The following is an 18,289-nucleotide window of genomic DNA, read 5'->3' on the forward strand; positions in this document are numbered from 1 at the left end:
TTTAAAGGCGTATTGTGTAATTTTCTATTCTTTTGTACTTGCGTATTCATCCTTTGTAAAAGTAGATTTTGGTGATAAAAGTTCACGGAAAAAGAGATTAATTACCCATAAAACTTAACCTTTATTACTCTAAAACAAAAGACACGAGACTACATATGTGATGATTCATATCCAATAGGATATGACTTAATTGGGAATGACTATTTACTATTAATATACAGTACAGACCAAAAGTTTGGACACACCTTCTCATTCAAAGAGTTTTCTTTATTTTCATGACTCTGAAAATTGTAGATTCACATTGAAGGCATCAAAACTATGAATTAAAACAGGTGGAATGAAATACTTAACAAAGATTTGTGAAACAACTGAAAATATGTCTTATATTCTAGGTTCTTCAAAGTAGCCACCTTTTGCTTTGATTACTGCTTTGCAAACTCTTGGCATTCTCTTGATGAGCTTCAAGAGGTAGTCACCAGAAATGGTCTTCCAACAGTCTTGAATGAGTTCCCAGAGATGCTTACCACTTGTTGGCCCTTTTGCCCTCCCTCTGCGGTCCAGCTCACCCCAAACCATCTCAATTGGGTTCAGGTCTGGTGACTGTGGAGGCCAGGTCATCGGGCGTAGCACCCCATCACTCTCCTTCTTAGTCAAATAGCCCTTACACAGCCTGGAGGTGTGTTTGGGGTCATTGTCCTGTTGAAAAACAAATGATGGTCCAACTAAACGCAAACCGGATTTAATAGAATGCCACTGCAAGATGCTGTGGTAGCCATGCTGGTTTAGTATGCCTTCAATTTTGAATAAATACCCAACAGTGTCACCAGCAAAACATCTCCACACCATCACACCTCCTGTGTTAATTCATAGTTTTGATGCCTTCAATGTGAATCTACAATTTTCAGAGTCATCAAAATAAAGAAAACTCTTTGAATGAGAAGGTGTGCCCAAACTTTTGGTCTGTACTGTATATGATATAATATGAATATTATAAGTAATATATTGCATGATATATGACTATTTGCTTTTAGTAAAATAATTACAATCTCATAAAAACACTCTTGGTCATACATTACTAATCACAGGTAACTAACTGGTGTACAATATGAATGGGTGCAATTTATATTTATATGGTCACATACCTTACAACACTTTGTTTCCCTATGTGTTCATAAATTGCATTTAGCCATCACATTAAGCTAAGCCATAGTCCAACTTAGAAAGCATTTTCATAACCTGCTCAATTAATAAATTATATCAAATACAAAGTACAAAAGTGCTGTGAATGAATGAGATGAGATTAGTGCAGTGGCGCTGGCACTGTTATTCATAGAAGTACTGTGTCTGTGCAAATACATATAATAGAGCTGCATAGTACAACTGATGCATGTTATGCAATCAATGCGCGGCATCTATTAGACCCTGGCTGCATTATATCATCCTTATACGTTTTCCTCTAAAATAGTGTGGTGTTTCAGAGAAGAAATAAAACTTCAAAAGATGGCCATGGACCAAGCCGCCCTGAAGACGAACGAGTTGGCAAGGTGAGTCCTCAATGGCTTCTCCCGCCCATTGCTCTTGACTACCAGGTCTTTGCCTATACGTTCTCGGAGAAAGAGACTTGTCACTCCAGAGTACAGAGTGGGGATCTCTGGCATCTGCCTTTCTGACTATTTACCCTTACAGCTTGGTCCTTGGCTGGAATATTTTCTAAGCATGAAATCATACAGCCAGTGTTTGTTACATGCTGCTTGTCGATCGGGCAATATGTTTCAACTGGTAAATATCCTTTAAATACTTGAGCAAGTTATTCCCTCTAAGTTGGACTGTGGCTGTACCAAGCTATACTGTAACTACTTATATTACGTAGAAATGATACAACATGAAATTTAAGGTTTAAGGTAGGTTAAATTATCTAGTTTTGGTTTAATTTATACTTGTTTGTAGTATACTGAATACTTTTTTATTTATCAAGTTTTGAATATAATCTCTATGTTTAATAAAACAAACCCACAATTAATGTTACCACTCCCTAGAGGTTCCAGCCCAACTGTAAACGTAAATGTTGATTCCTCATTAGCTATCAGCAGACATGTAGGGGGCAGGTTTTATACCTAGTGACAAAGAGAAGTACAGTGATAGATGAGACCAAATCAGGCTTGAGGTTATTGGCAGGGACTTTGTGCTACAATAGGAAAATCTGAGATCAGTCTAAGTTATCTTCCGATCTACACCCTCAACCGTCTGCATGGTTGTGTAGACTATATGATTATTTACTTTTATGCCATAAATAGTTGAACATCTATTAGGAAGCAAGGTTTAAAGCAAACCTGACAAGTGATGAAGTGATGCATGCTGCCTGATCCATGGGTTGCATGATTTCAAACAGGTATGTTTGGCTCTGGAATAGAGAAAAACATACTTTAAAAGCTGCAAGGATCTAACCACATGGAGGATTAGTTGGATAGGTGGGTCTACAGCAGCTTCTTCATACCCGCTCCCCTTGCATGTGTATAAAGGGAAAGACCTGTCAGTCAAACATACTGGGCTGAAAGCATGCAGCCTCTGTCAGATACATGATAAGTTTGGTTTGGGCAGCATGTATCAGCTGTCAGGTTCACTCTATGATCATCAGCAAACATTGGGATCAACAATAAGTAAGTATCAGGTCCAAACTGGTATTAGAAAACAAGTACCAAAGACAAGCCAAGAAAACATGGAAATACAAACTGGCAAATAGCCAAAAGACTGCCTACAGTGCTGGTAACTAAGGATGTTAAGGACCAGGAACAGGGATGTCACACAGCTCCTAATCACGATGCCGTGACTGGAGCCAGGCTGTGCAAGAAGAGCAAACCAATGGCATCCCGATGTCATGGTGATGTGCAAATCCAGAAGACCATCACATCTTCTCGGGAGATTAAATGTCATGGTGGCTTGTGCTGACCCATAAATGACAATTAGCTCAGTCAATGCATGCTAATGGTTTAATATACCATACATTGATACATTGATCCCACCAAGGACACCATCTGCAAGGAGTTTGTATGTTCTCCCCTTGTTTGCATGGGTTTCCTCCGGGTTCTCCGGTTTCCTCCCACACTCCAAAAGACATACAGATAGGGACTCTAGATTGTGAGCCCCAATGGGGACAGTGTTGCCAATGTTTGTAAAGTGCTGTGGAATTAATAGCGCTATATAAATGAATAAATATATATATCGATACATTGATTGGTTAATTGCAATCTGGTGGCAAACTCCATGAATTTAGTCTTAATCAGCCCCTTCAGTTTCTTTTTACAGGATTTGACATGATCACTTTTTCCATTTTTAGGGCTAGGACACACGACGAGTAAAACGGCCCCAGTAGAATGTGATAAAAAATTGCGTTCCACTCAGACCCATGTTACTCTCTGGGGCCATTACCATCTGCAATTATTTTCTCAGTCCTAATCGGACTACGAAAACAATCGTAGCATGCTGCTGGTGGAATCCGATCCGTATTCACTTGCACCCATACAAGTCTATGGGTGCAAGTGAAACATTGCACTGCACTTGGATGACACCGGAGTGCAGTGCAATAATCGCATCAGCTGGCAGTGGAGGAGATGGAGAGATTAGTCCATCCCTCTCCTCTGCAGCTGTGATCTAATCGCAGGATCGGATCACAGTGGCATGACACTCGACTTACATGCGCAGCGGGAGCCAAGGGTCATTAGCATATTGCATCTGATGCACTGACATCGGAAGCCAAATGCTTGTGTGGCCCCAACCTTAGGGTAACTTAGGATGAGCTTAGCATTCTTATCTACAAGGACTGCATACAGTATTACAAGGATCTTCTGCAGATTTAAAGGTCGTATGTGACGCTAGAGCAGGAACTTCATTACAGCTGTTGCTTCTTCAATTCCATTGTGATCAGGATGGAAAATAGATAAAGCCGGTCCGTTGAGTGCTAATAATAGATCTATTATCTCAGGTTTTCTTTGTGAATAATTGTGCTTTATTCGTGACAATTAGATTAAAATAAAGCTCTTGTTATCACAATGCGTTTCAGCAAGATAAACTTGCCATCATCAGGTGTGTGTGTGATGGCAAGTTTATCTTGCTGAAACGCGTTGTGATAACAAGAGCTTTATTTTAATCTAATTGTCACGAATAAAGCACAATTATTCACAAAGAAAACCTGAGATAATAGATCTATTATTAGCGCTCAAAGGACCGGATTTATCTATTTTCCATATGCATTCACTCCCCTAAGGGATTCCGGTATAGAGCTGCTGAAAGCAATAGATTTAATCATCCCAAATAACCTTTGAGGGAAGACAAACGGCCGCAATTAGTTCAAGGATCTCATGAGTCGGGGAACCAGGAACCAGGAGCGGTCATCTCCCCAGGTCTACCCAGCCTAACATCGGATAACGCCAGCTGAGATAACCCACCATCCTCCAGAGGATTTACACGATCATCACCGAGGTTGTGCGAGGGCGCACAACCTAATCAGGTGAGCAGTTTTCAATACGCTGTACTACCTTTTTTGTTTTTTGTTTTTTGTTTTTTTGTTTTTTTGCTGTACTAACTTTGTCCCACGGGTGCTTCTTATATGCGCTATCTTTATTTTCAGTGATTGTGATCAGGATGGTCACCCCCTTTTTAGTGCATTATGTACATATCGTCACACGTTATCAGCATTGTATTCTATACTGTTTTTATAAGAAGTATCCAGTGTTTTGACAAGTAAACAGCATTTATTCTTTTCAATCACTGTAATGCTAAAATTTAAATGTATGCTTTCTGCTCGAGACTAATTCCCCAGATTTCCTAGCTTTTCCTACTTTTTAACACAGCACAAATTGCTATTCGTACAGATGATTTGTGGCCTGTCAGTCCCATTAATAACCTGCTAAGCTGCCATGTTGCCATCTCATGCAGCTGCAAGAATTTGTCATAAACAAAGTATCTGATTTATGAAAAGGAAGTCATTGCCTGTTTTATGAGCTTTACATGTCGTATAAAAGGTGTGAAAAGTTTGGTGCATTTATTCACATCAAAACATACACCCTGAAATATTTAATTAGAAAAATAGAAATGCATATATTTTTAATTAAATGCACAAGCCTGTTTTTGTCAATACGTGTTGCAGAGAAAAGCCAGTAACTAATGAATCACTGAACTTGACTGAGGATAGATATAGCAGGTTCTGTATTGTAGAACGTGCATAGTGTAAGCAACTGGAAACACAGCCAATGTTTGGATAGTGTCTATATTACTCAAGTGCTAAATATAGTAAAATCCCACAAAACAAATTTTCATTTCACTGAGCTGGGCATTTCATCCATTGCTTCCCATGGCTGTGTGTCCATAGTCAGGACCCAGTCACTTTCTGCCCTTATTCAGATTGAGGTCTGTTCTGACACATTGTAAGGTTTTAATATTAGAGAGTGTAGGTACCATCCCGATTTGGGTACACCTTGTTCCAGTGGGATGGTTTTACGCTTTTTAAAAGTTCTAAATATAGTAAAATCCCAATAATTAGCTACTAGACAGAATTAATTCACCAAAATTAGGACAGTATGATGCTAAGTGAATTAATAATACAGTGGAACCTCACTTAACGAGTAACCCACTTAAGGAGGATTTCGCTTAACAAGCAAAGCTTTCTGTAAATTTGTAACTCGGTTTACGAGAAAGCTTTGAGGTTCGAGCAAAATACTAACTGCACACACTTCCGGTTCCGTACATCCACCGCACTCTGATCCGTACTTGCAGTCCACACAAACACACACAAGCACGCACAAACACACACACACACGCACGCACACACATACAGTATTTTGCTCACCTTACTTTCCGTTCCACCGCCGGCCTCATGGTTCTTGTAGTCCGCCGGTACATCGCGACATCCTCGCGGTGAACTACAAGACCCAGGAGGCTGGCGATGGAATGGAAGATAAGGTGAGCATAATATGTGTTCCTTCAGTTCCATCGCCGGCCTCCTGGGTCCTGTAATTTGCCGCTCCACTCCAGGCTGTGCATCAGCAACCATAGCGACGAAGCAGGAACTTCCTCTGTCACCACTACTCAGAGGCAGCGCACTGGCCAATTAGAGGCAAGCGACTCATGCCTTTGACGTCAGTGCTCCGGCAGTGGAAGTTCCTCACTCGTCGTTATGGTAACCCGATACACAGCCCATACCGGAGAACAGCAAGTCCCAGGAGACCGGCGATGGAACGGAAGGTAAGGTGAGCATAATATGTGTGTGTGTGTTTGTGTGAGTTTGTGTCAGTTTGTGTGTGTTTGTACGTGTGTGGAATGGCACAATAGGGGACCAAGATGGGACATTTAACAAGTTGTTGAACGAATTGTCTGCATTGCAATGATTTCCTATGGGAAATCTTGCTTTGCTGAATGAGTAACTTGGTTAACAAGCACACTCCCAGAACGGATTGTTCTCATTAACCAAGGTTCCACTGTAATTAAATAGTCCTTCCTACTCAAATGGTGCTTTAATCATTATGAGAACCAGGTTATCCAGCCTTATCTACCAGATGTTCCGGCAGCAGTAATTTTGTGGGAAGAAAGGGACGCCACACTGGATGGGTGAGATTGTTCCCTGTTTTTTCCTCTATTAAGCACCATTTGAGTAGGAAGGGCTATTTGTCTATAGTGACTGACATTTACATGGTCATTTGAACATGGTACGAATTGGTCATACCTTGATGGTTGCCGTTACCTAATTTATATGTTGGTGTCTGTTTGTTTGATCAGGGTCATTGAATAGTGACCTTTTTAATTGAAATATTAAAAGGTAAATTTTAGGCGTTATTATTTATTCACTTAGCTTCATACTATAGTAAAATCCCACAAAACAAATTTTCAGAATAGGATTTAGAACACTAAAGGATATGTTCGTAAGAAGGAATGGGTATATGCATGCTAAAAGGATACAATATAGGATCACTTTTTGAAAATGTACACTTTTATATGAGGAATTGCATGCTTTGATATGTGTTTTCAAAATAGGGGTGCATTCAGACAACCATATAAATCAGTTAGAGACTGGACCACAATGCTCGTATTGGCTGTGACTCTCCTGACCTGAGCTTGACAGCTTCATATATTTCTATGCAGCTGTCACATTCGGGGCAAAAGACCCACGGCCTGTTTCGGCATTGTAAGCCAATCCTGGATCAATTTATACAGTGCCTCAAATTTATTCTAGTGGCATCAGTGGCTCTTTTTTAAATTCACCAGCCTGGCGCGACATCACGTGTGTTATGGTGCTAGTGATATTTTGCCAGGCCGGCTAATCCATCAGAAAAAAGGCAGTTCTCAGGGCTCAAGACCAGTGGCCGTAGACTACTGACATGCCCAATGTGAATCAATTCACACCAACTTTACTTGTTAGGCATTATTGTACACAAATTGCAGATAAAAGTTTGTGAAAATGTAGATTGATAATTATTAAAAGTAACTCGTTAGTTTGTCACATTCCTCAGTAAAAAAAAAAAATATTCTCAGCAGTAGCAAAAATAGGAAATTAAATTATGAAAATGAAAATACAAATATTAATATGTAAATGTATCTTAGTTTGACGGGCTAAAAAACATAATGGAGTTTTTCCTTTTTAAGGTATAAAACATCCTTTTGCAACATTAAAAAATATCCTCATGTTGGAACACTGGTCAGCGAGTGGCATCACAATGACTTCTACCACACATTTAAAATAAGTTTTGTAATAATCCTTGTTATCTCTGGGGTGATGGAGAGTGAGAGGGGTTAGCTGGGTGGTGAATGCACACCTGATTCATTGACAATTGATTGACAATTCATACCACTGGCTTAGTCAGGCTGGGGCATCACAAGCACTATTGCGAGTACATCGCATGACACTCGGCTCCCACTCTGCTGAAGAGTAAGCCAAGTGTCATGCCACTGTGATGCAATCCTGCGATCACAGCACATTTGTGGAGAAGAGGGAGATATTAATCTTCCTATTCCATCATCCTCCATTATCAGCTGATGCATATATCGCATTGCACTTTGCTGTAATGCGAGTGCAATACAGTGTTTCTTTTGCACCCATAGATTTTTATAGGTGCAAGAGAAAACTAATTGGATTCCACCCACAACCTGCTGCGATTGTTTTCTTGATTAGGGCTGAGAAAAACAATTGCTCATGGTAGCGGGCCCATTGGTCTGAGTGGAATGTGATTTTTTTATTGCATTCCACTTGCTCCGTTTTACTCACCGTGTGTCCTTGGCCTTAAGGCCGCTTTTCACGCTGCGACATCGCTCAAGCGATCTTGTTGGGGTCACGGAATTTGTGACGCACATCCGGTCTCTTTAGCGATGTCTTTGCATGTGACACCTATGAGCGATTTTGAATTGTCGCAAAAACGTTCAAAATCGCTCATCGGTGACATGCCCCCCTATTCTCGATTATCGCTGCTGCAGCTAGCGATGTAGTTCCTCATTGCTGCGGCAGCACACATCGCTATGTGTGACACAGCAGGAACGAGTAACCTCACCTTACCTGCGTCTGCCCGCAATGAGGAAGGAAGGAGGTGGGCAGGATGTTACGTCCCGCTCATCTCCGCAACTCCGCTTCTATTGGGCGGCGGTTCAGTGATGCTGCTGTGACGTCGCTGTGACGCTGAACGAACCGCCCCCTTAGAAAGAAGGCGGTTCGCCGGTCACAGCGATGTCAATAGGCAGGTAAGTAGTGTGATGGGTCCGCGCGATGTTGTGTGCCACGGGCAGCAATTTGCCCGTGTCGCACAACCGATGGTGGCGGGTACGCACGCTAGCGATATCGGTCACGATGTCGCAGCGTGTAAAGTGGCCTTTACTCTCCAATGCTTCTATATGAGGCAGTTTTGGCTCTGCATCACTGGAGGAGCACTGGATATTGTGAAGGGATCCAGCCATCTTCATAGCAATGATTACCAGCTGTATAGAAAGGAGCTGGAAAGTAGTGATGAAGGAACAGTACCTTGCTTGGGTGTTCAGTACATATAACGAGCAGTTGGATGCTCAGATAGGCTCAACATGTGTACCGAGTATAAAGGAAGTCAATAGGTAACTCCAGCATTTTATATCAAATCTTATGGAAAAATGCTCACGTTCCCTATTGACTTCCATTATACTCGGGTTCTCTGAGCATGCCCAACTGAGGGTCCAACTGCTCGTTACGAGTACAGAGCACCTGAGTATCAACATGATAGTGCTCGCTCATCACAACTGGTAAGCAGTGCGATCCTTGTCTAGGAGACTGGCCACCATTCAGACTGCGATAGCTGCTAATATACAGAACAAGCAGCAAAAAGAAAAAAAAACAAACCCTACATTCTTGAAAACGAGAGGAGTTTTAGTAGGAATTATAAGAACTCTGCCATTTTAACTGTTTCATATAATGAGAATGAGAATAACCCTTTAAGAATGAATGATAAAAAATAAAAGGAAAAATTGCTTAAGAAATCATTTTCTATAAATCTTTTCATACCTTACCCTGAACTGTAAAATGTGACACATATATATAATCTATGAGTAGGATAATAGACCGTGGTTAAGAATATTTGTCTTCGACATTGTATCCTGTGGTATTACAAGAAATGAACAATGACATAATATCTGAATGGCTAACAAAATTTCACAGCATACTTTGGTAATGATGGCAGAATATCTAATATACACTATGACAAGCTACAATTTCAAGTGACATGACAACATTTGCACTCAATGTTAACAAAAAAAGATCTGTTTAAAACTGAGTCACATTATTTCTAGGCTGACATCAATCATCTTAACAGAGTGGAAGTGACAAATATTTTTTTCTCAACTACTGTTATTTACAGATAAGCTTCAGGTTATAAGACTTGACAACACGGACATGGAAGTTTAACATATGCCGGGCATGAGGCCTGCTTTTATAATAAAAACAGACGTAGACAACAAAAAACAACATGCCAATAGACATATAAAATACATAAAGGTAGGTATGAAGGAACAAAAAGACAAACCGATGAAACAAACTATGATGTATATACATGTGCATCTCAATAAATTAGAATATCATCAAAAAGTTAATTTATTGCAGTAATTGAATACAAAAAGGGAAATGCTTATATTATATAGAGTCATTACACACAGAGTGATCTATTTCAAGTGTTTATTTCTGTTTGATGATTATGGATTACAGCCAATGAAAACCTAAAAGTCATTATCTCAGAAAATTAGAATATTATATAAGAGCAACTGAAAAAATGATTTTAAACTCTGAAATGTTGGCGTCTACTGAAAAGTCTCTACAGTAAATGCACTCAATACTTGGTCGGGGCTCCTTTTGCATGAATTATTGCATCAATATAACATGGAGACGATCAGCTTATGGCATTGCTCAGGTGTTATGGAAGCCCAGATTGCTTTGATAGCAGCCTTCAGCTCATCTGCATTGTTGGATCTGGTGTCCCTGACCTTCCTCTTGACAATACCCCATAAATTCTCTATGGGGTTTAGGTCAGGCGACTTTGCTGGCAAATCAAGCACAGTGATACTGGGGTTATTAAAGCAGGTATTGGTACTTTTTGCAGTGTGGACCGGTGCCAAGTCCTACTGGAAAATGAAATTTCCATCTCCAAAAAGCTTGTCAGCAGTGAGAAGCATGAAGTGCTCTAAAATTTCCTGGCAAATGGCTGCGCTGACTATAGTCTTGATAAAACACAGTGGACCTGCACCAGCAGATGACATGGCTCCCCAAACCATCACTGATTGTGGAAACTTCACACTAGACCTTAATCAGCTTGGATTGTTGCCTCTCCACTCTTCCTCCAGACTCTGGGACCTTGATTTTCAAATGAAATGCAAAATTTACTTTCATCTGAAAACACCTTGGCAGCAGTCCAGTTCTTTTTCTCTTTGGCCCAGGTAAGACACTTCTGGCATTGTCTATTTGTCATGAGTGGCTTGACACAAGGAATGCGACATTTGTAGCCCATTTCTTGGATACGTATGTGTGTAGCGGCTCCTGAAGCACTGACTCCAGGAGTAGTCAACTCCTTGCGCATCTCCCAAAATTTTTGAATGGCCTTTTCTTAACAATCCCATCAAGGCTGCATTTATCCTGGTTGCTTGTGCACCTTTTTCTACCACACTTTTTCCTTCACTCAACCTTCCATTAATATGCTTGGATACAGCACTCTGTGAACAGCCAGCTTCTTTAGCAATGACCTTTTGTAGTTTACCCTTCTTGTGAAGTGTGTCAATAACTGCCTTCTGGACCACTGACAAGTCAGCAGTCTTCCTCATGATTTTCTAGCCTACTGAACCAGATTAAGGGACCATTTTAAATGCTTAGGAAGCCTTTGCAGGTGTTTTGTGGTAATTATTTTAATTTTCTGAAATAATAACTTTTGGATTTTCATTGGCTGTAAGCCTAAAGGGTTCTTAACACGCTGCGACAACGCTAACGATATATCGTCAGGGTCACGTTGTCAGTGACGCACATCCGGCGCCATTAGCGACATCGCCACGTGTAACACCAAGGAGCAACGATCAATGAGCGCAAAAACATGAAAAATCGTTGCTCGTTGACACGTCACTCCTTTTCCAAATATTGTTACTGCTGCAGGTATGATGTTGTTTGTCGTTCCTGCGGCAGCACACATCACTATGTGTGACACCGCAGGAATGACGAACATCTCCTTACCTGCGTCCAACGGCAATGAGGAAGAAAGGAGGTGGGCGGCATGCTCCAGCCGCTCATCTCCGCCCCTCCTCTACTATTGGATGGGTGCCGTGTGACGTCGTTGTGATGCCGCATGAACCGCCCCCTTAGAAAGGAGGCAGATCGTCGGCCAGAGCGACGTCACATGGAAGGTAAGTCCGTGTGAATGGTGTTAGCAATGTTGTGCGCCACGGGCAGCGATTTGCCCGTGACGCACAACCGATGGGGGCGGGTACGCTCGCTAGCGATATTGTACCGATATCGCAGCAAGTAAAGTACCCTGTAGTTATCAAAATTAACAGAAATATACACTTGAAATAAATAACTCTATATAATATATGTATTTCCCCTTTTGTAATGAATTACTAAAATAAAATAGCTTTTGATGAGATTCTAATTTATTGAGATGCATCAAAAAAAAATAAAAAAATACATATATATATACACACACTGTCACAAACCACCGGGGGGTCGCTCAGAAATCCCCCGCGCTGGCTACCAGTACGTCACAATCGGGGGGTAACAAGTGGGGGTCACCCCTCCTTTATACCTCCCGACCGACAGACAGAGCACGTGACGCGCTCTCTAGCGCCCCTCTTATAGTCCGGCCAATTATGGAATTGCCCGACCATAAGCAAGGAGGCCGCTATACTACTTATGCCGATTATTGAAGGGTCCCCGGTGAGAGTAAGGTATATATTCCCCCGACCTCCGCGGGCGGAATATATAAAATCTCCCCGAATCTCACTGGCCTCCCCACAATAATCCTTGGCACAATTCGCTGCCACCAACCGCTTCACGGTAACTATTAGCCGAACACACAGACGTGGGATTCAAGATCGAGATAACAGAACAGCCCAAGATTAATTATATAATTTAATCAGCCTAAAGCACACTAGAAACTACAATATATACAATAGGGAATCTACAGAATATACATATGTCAGAGTACAGTTACAATCAAAGCATGGGTTACAAACAGGCATACACAGTTCCAGCAGTTACCTTGTTGCGTCTGGCCACAGGGGGGCGCTGTACCCAGGTTTCTAGGATCCTTCCCACAGATGTTTCCTACACGTGCCCCCAGCGAAAGAACACTGGAAAATGGCCGAAGTAGGGTTATCAACCTGGGCAGATCCAGGTCCCCTCCTACCTTAGTGACCTCAGAGGGAGCACTGCTCCACCCCTGGCTTGAGTTATGGACAATCCACAACATGGAATATGGGCCATAACTTTGCCTGGGAGCGTCGTAGGCGGACGCCAATGCTCTCATTGTGACAGTTATGAATTTAGCTACAGAACGAGGGGACTCATGACCTGTCTGCCAGTTCCCCATTGGCTGATATCACGCCTGGGGCATTTCCCAATGTCCTGCTCCCATAAAAAGGGTGTGCCGGCATCGTCCGCATGCGGAGACACCATTTTTATGGTTGCCATATTTATCGGAAATATGGCTTGCGAGATATGAACCATTTTTTACTGGAGTCGTTCTGTCTGGCTACTTCCAGAGCCTTGCTAATTAGATAGCAGCTCCTACTACAGGGTGACGGCAGGGAGTCATCCTGTGTCCATTGTTCCCACACCACCTCATCTCCATATCACAGGACATGGCCATGGAGGTGTAAGTGGAACACTGAGAACAAGAAGGGAGGGGGCACTGCCAGGGAGTGATGAGGGATTATGACTGGAGTCATAATTCATCTTCATATCCCGGGATTTGCCTCACACCTCCCCCCTTTTGAGGGCGCTAGGGGGCAGCACACTCCGGTGTTCCCCCGTGCGCCCGTCCGCGACCTCTCCTTGTCGGGACAGCCCGTCTGCGTTACCGTGGTCACGGCCCCTTTTGTGGCGAATGGTGAAGTTGTATTGCTGGAGCGCAAGGCTCCATCGCAACAATCGCCCATTCGTCCCAGAGACGGTGTGCAACCAGCTGAGGGGATTGTGGTCCGTCTCCACGATGAAGTGGCGCCCGTATAGATAGGGTTGCAGACGCTGCAGGGCCCACACTATGGCCAGGCACTCCTTCTCCATCGTGGAATAGGCAACTTCCCTTGGTAACAGCTTCCTGCTCAGGTACAAGACTGGGTGCTCTTGGCTCGCAGAGTCCACCTGGCTGAGCACCGCACCGAGGCCGAAGTCACTGGCGTCGGTCTGTACTACAAACGGCCGCGTGAAGTCGGCTGCCTGTAGCACGGGCGGGCTGGACAGGGCGTCCTTTAGGGCCCGGAAGGCTGTCTCGCAGTCCATTGTCCAATCGACTGCAGAGGGCAGCTTCTTCTTGGTGAGGTCCGTCAAGGGCTTTGCCAGGCTACTATAGCATGGAACAAACCTCCTATAGTACCCAGCGGTCCCCAAGAAGGACATCACCTGCTTCTTGGTCCTGGGGGTGGGCCAGGATGCGATGGCTTCCACTTTCTCAGGCTCGGGCTTCAGTGTTCTCCCGCCTACCCGGTGACCGAGGTACTGGACCTCGCTCATGGCCAGCTGACACTTTCCCGGCTTGATGGTCAAACCTGCCCGGTGGATCCGCCTGAGCACCTGTGCTAGATGCTCTAGGTGGTCCTCCCAGGTGGGACTGAAGACGGCAATGTCATCCAGGTACGCGGCCGCGTACCCTTCAAGTCCCTTGAGCAGGGTGTTGACCATCCGCTGGAAAGTGGCAGGGGCATTCCTCATCCCGAATGGCATCACCGTGGACTCGTACAGTCCAAATGGGGTAATAAAGGCAGAGCGTTCCCTGGCCTTGCGAGTCAGGGGGATCTGCCAATATCCCCGGCTCAGATCCATGATGGTCAGGTACTGAGCCCCGGCCAACTGATCGAGCAGGTCATCGATGCGTGGCATTGGGTACGCATCGGCGACCGTGACCGCATTGAGCCCCCTGTAGTCCACGCAGAACCGAGTGGTTCGGTCCTTCTTAGGGACGAGGACTACAGGCGAGGCCCAAGCGCTGTTGGATGCCTGGATCACCCCCAGCTTCAGCATCTCGTCAATCTCCTGGCGCATGTGTTGCTGCACCTCCAGGGAGACCCGATATGCTGAACGCCGGATCGGGGGATGATCCCCAGTGTCCACGTGATGGACAGCCAAGTCAGTCCTTCCGGGCTGGTTGGTAAACAACCCCCGGAAGGGGAGGAGGGTGGCCCACAGCTGGGACCGTTGGTCTTCCAAGAGCTGGTGGCCAACCTCCACATCCTCAATGGATCCGCCTGCCCTAACCTGGGCTAGCATATCCAAGAGGGTTTCCGCTTCTCCCTCCTCGGGCAGGTTGCACACGGGGAGCGCACATGCCTCCCGCTCATGATGTGCCTTCATCATGTTCACATGGAAGGGCTTCCGCCTTCCACGGGCAGGGTCCAGGGTGACCAGGTACGTTACAGGGTTGAGCTGCTGGTACACGAGGTATGGGCCTTCCCAGGCTGCCTGAAGCTTGTCCTGTGGTACGGGGACCAGTACCCACACCTTTTGACCCACTTGGTAGGTCCTCTCACAAGCGTTCTGGTCGTACCAACGCTTCTGATCGGCCTGGGCTTGAGCCATATTGTCGTGTACCAGTTGCGTCAAGGCCTGCATTTTGTCCCGGAAGCGCATGACATACTCGATAACCGACACTCCAGGGGTGGCCAAATCCCCTTCCCAAGCCTCTTTCACCAGAGCCAGGGGGCCCCGCCCACGTCGCCCGTACAGGAGCTCAAACGGTGAGAATCCTGTTGAGGCCTGTGGAACCTCCCGGTAAGCAAATAACAGGTGTGGGAGATACCGCTCCCAGTCACGCCCATGGGAGTCGACCAACATCTTAAGCATCTGCTTTAAGGTGCCATTGAACCGCTCGCACAGGCCATTAGTCTGTGGATGGTACGGGCTGGCCACCAGATGTCGCACCTGGACTTGCTTACAGAGGGCCTCCATCAGCTGGGACATGAATTGGGTCCCCCGGTCAGTGAGCATTTCCTGGGGAAAACCCACTCGGGAGAAAATCTCCAGCAATGCGGTGGCCACCTTGTCAGCCCGAATGGACGACAAGGCCACTGCTTCTGGGTACCGGGTGGCATAGTCCACTACCGTCAGTATGAAGCGTTTCCCGGAGCTGCTGGGGATGGCCAGCGGGCCGACCAGATCCACAGCCACCCTCCTGAAAGGCTCATCGATGATGGGCAGAGATACTAGTGGGGCTTTGGGGTGTGGCCCCGCCTTCCCCACTCTCTGACAGGTTTCACACGAACGGCAGTAGGCAGCCACATCGGCCCCCATTTTTGGCCAGTAGAAATGCTGGTTTAGCCTGGCCTTGGTCTTAGCGATCCCTAGGTGTCCGGCCATCGGAATCTCATGTGCGATCCGCAACAACTCCGTCCGGAACGGATAGGGTACCACCAACTGTCGGTCCCTGGGCCACGCCTCCGGTGAACCCTGCTGGACCGTGGCCCGGTACAGCCGTCCTTGGTCCCAGACCACTCGCTCCGGGTCCGAGTCCGAGGGAGGCTGTGCCGCCTGCTCCTTAAGAGCTTTCAGGCTGTCGTCAGCTTCTAACGCTGCCTGAAACCCCTGACTAGATGTGGCCAGAATCGACGAGACTGTCACATCTTCAGTCAGTACCCCGGGACCTGTGTCCTGGCCTCCACCTGACTCGGCTGCCACTTGGTCAGAAGGGGAAGAGCTATCGGACCTCCGGGAGGCCCCTTGGCTTCCAGCACTCCCACTGCGGGTGACAGCGGCCACAGCCGCTGCGACCGTGGGTCGTGCCTGCTCCTCCTCCGTTCCTGACCAAGTCGCCGGTTCAGGCAGACCTACCTGGCTTCCTGACACCCCGGTTGTGGGGGAACCATGCACCGAGATCTTACCTGGGAGCACTTCCGCTCCTGGACCGGCCCCAATCTCACCTGCCTGTTCCCCTCCTGCAGCAACAGAACCCCGCTGTGAAATCTCTGGGGACCCCACATTTGCTGTGGTAGCCCCCACCCCACACACTGGTCCTCCCCCTGCAGCACCCTGCTCTCTGCTTATCCCTGCAGAGGGCAACAGATCCCAGCTCACAGGCTGGTTACTTGTAGAGGCATTGTCACACCTTTCTCTGACCCCCTCCCCTGTCACAGCTGCAGCTGAGTGTGTGTCTATGGTGTCTATGCAAGCAGAAATATCAGAGTTCACTCCCTCCTCCCTTACATCATTCATAGATAACACATTAACATTGTTAGGAGTCATGTCAGTACGGGCTGAAGGTTCAGCCCTTGGGGGGGGCCCAAACTGGGAGGTTATCTGCCCCAAATCTGTCCCAAGTAGCACGTTTGCAGGGATCCGATCAGTTACCCCCACCTCCCTCACCCCCCGCCCTGCGCCCCAGTCCACATAAATGTCAGCAACAGGCAGCGCCGGGTCAGTGCCTCCAATCCCGGAGACAGCGAGGGTTTTTCCAGGGATCAAGTCTTGGGGGGACACCATCTCAGGCCGCACCAGAGTCACCTCCGAGGCGCTGTCTCGCAGTCCTATGGTCACAGACCGGTTGGAAGCTGTCCAGGGACCTACCACCACCCCCACCCACACAATACACCTTGGGCGGCCCTTGGGACGGGGACGGAGCCGGGGCCTTGGGACGCTGAGGGCACATGGCCTTGAAGTGTCCAGGTAGGTTGCACTGGTGGCACTGTCTTGGCTCTGCCACGGGCCTGGAGAGGGGAGTTGAGGGGGACACCCCCTGCAGTCTAGGGGCAGGTGGGGCAGTCGCAGAGTTCATCTTACCCCCTCTCCAGGTGCTGCTGGTGGCTGCTCTCCTGGCGTCAGGAGCCCGGTTGTTGGTGTAGTCATCGGCAAGGGCAGCTGTAGCCGTGGACCCCTTTGGCTTCTGGTCTCGGATGAACTGGCGGAGATCCTCAGGGCAGTTCCACAAGAGTTGCTCCGTGATGAACAAGTCCAGGATCTCCGGTCCGGTGGAAAGCTGCAGGCCTTGGGTCCAGTGGTCGGCAGCTCGGGCAAGTGCCCACCGGTGGTCAGCCCAGGAGTCCTTTGGTCCCTTCTGTAGGCTCCGGAACTTCTTGCGGTAGGACTCCGGAGTGAGGTTGTACTGTTGGATCAGGGCCCGCTTGATGGTGTCGTAGCCCTGATCTGCCTCAGCAGGCAAGTCCCCAAGGACATCAAGGGCCTTACCCCTTAAACGGGGGGTCAGGTATTTGGCCCACTGGTCCTTGTCCAGATGGTGCTGCAAGCAAGTCCGTTCAAAAGCAGTCAAGAAAGAGTCCAAGTCTCCATCCTTCTCCAGCACTGGGAAGTCCTCAACACGGACCTTTGGAAGTTTGGTGTCTCGAAGGTCACATGTGGCTGATGAGGGCCGGAGCTGAGCTAGCTGCAGCTGGTAGTCACGGTCTGCCTGTCGCTCTCGCTCTTCACGCGCTGCCTGCCGCTCTCGCTCCGCAGCCTCACGCTCTGCGTGCCGCTCCGCAGCCTCAGCGTCACGCGCTGCCTGCCGCTCTGCCCTGCGCTCTGCCAGGAGTTCCTTGTAGCCCTTCTGGTCTCCAGCCTGGAGAAGGGCCATAGCCATTTGAAGAAGGCTATCCGAGCCTCCCAGGCTCGGTG

The sequence above is a fragment of the Anomaloglossus baeobatrachus genome, chromosome 6, assembly GCF_048569485.1.
Source record: "Anomaloglossus baeobatrachus isolate aAnoBae1 chromosome 6, aAnoBae1.hap1, whole genome shotgun sequence".
In the NCBI taxonomy this organism is placed as follows: Eukaryota; Metazoa; Chordata; class Amphibia; order Anura; family Aromobatidae; genus Anomaloglossus; species Anomaloglossus baeobatrachus.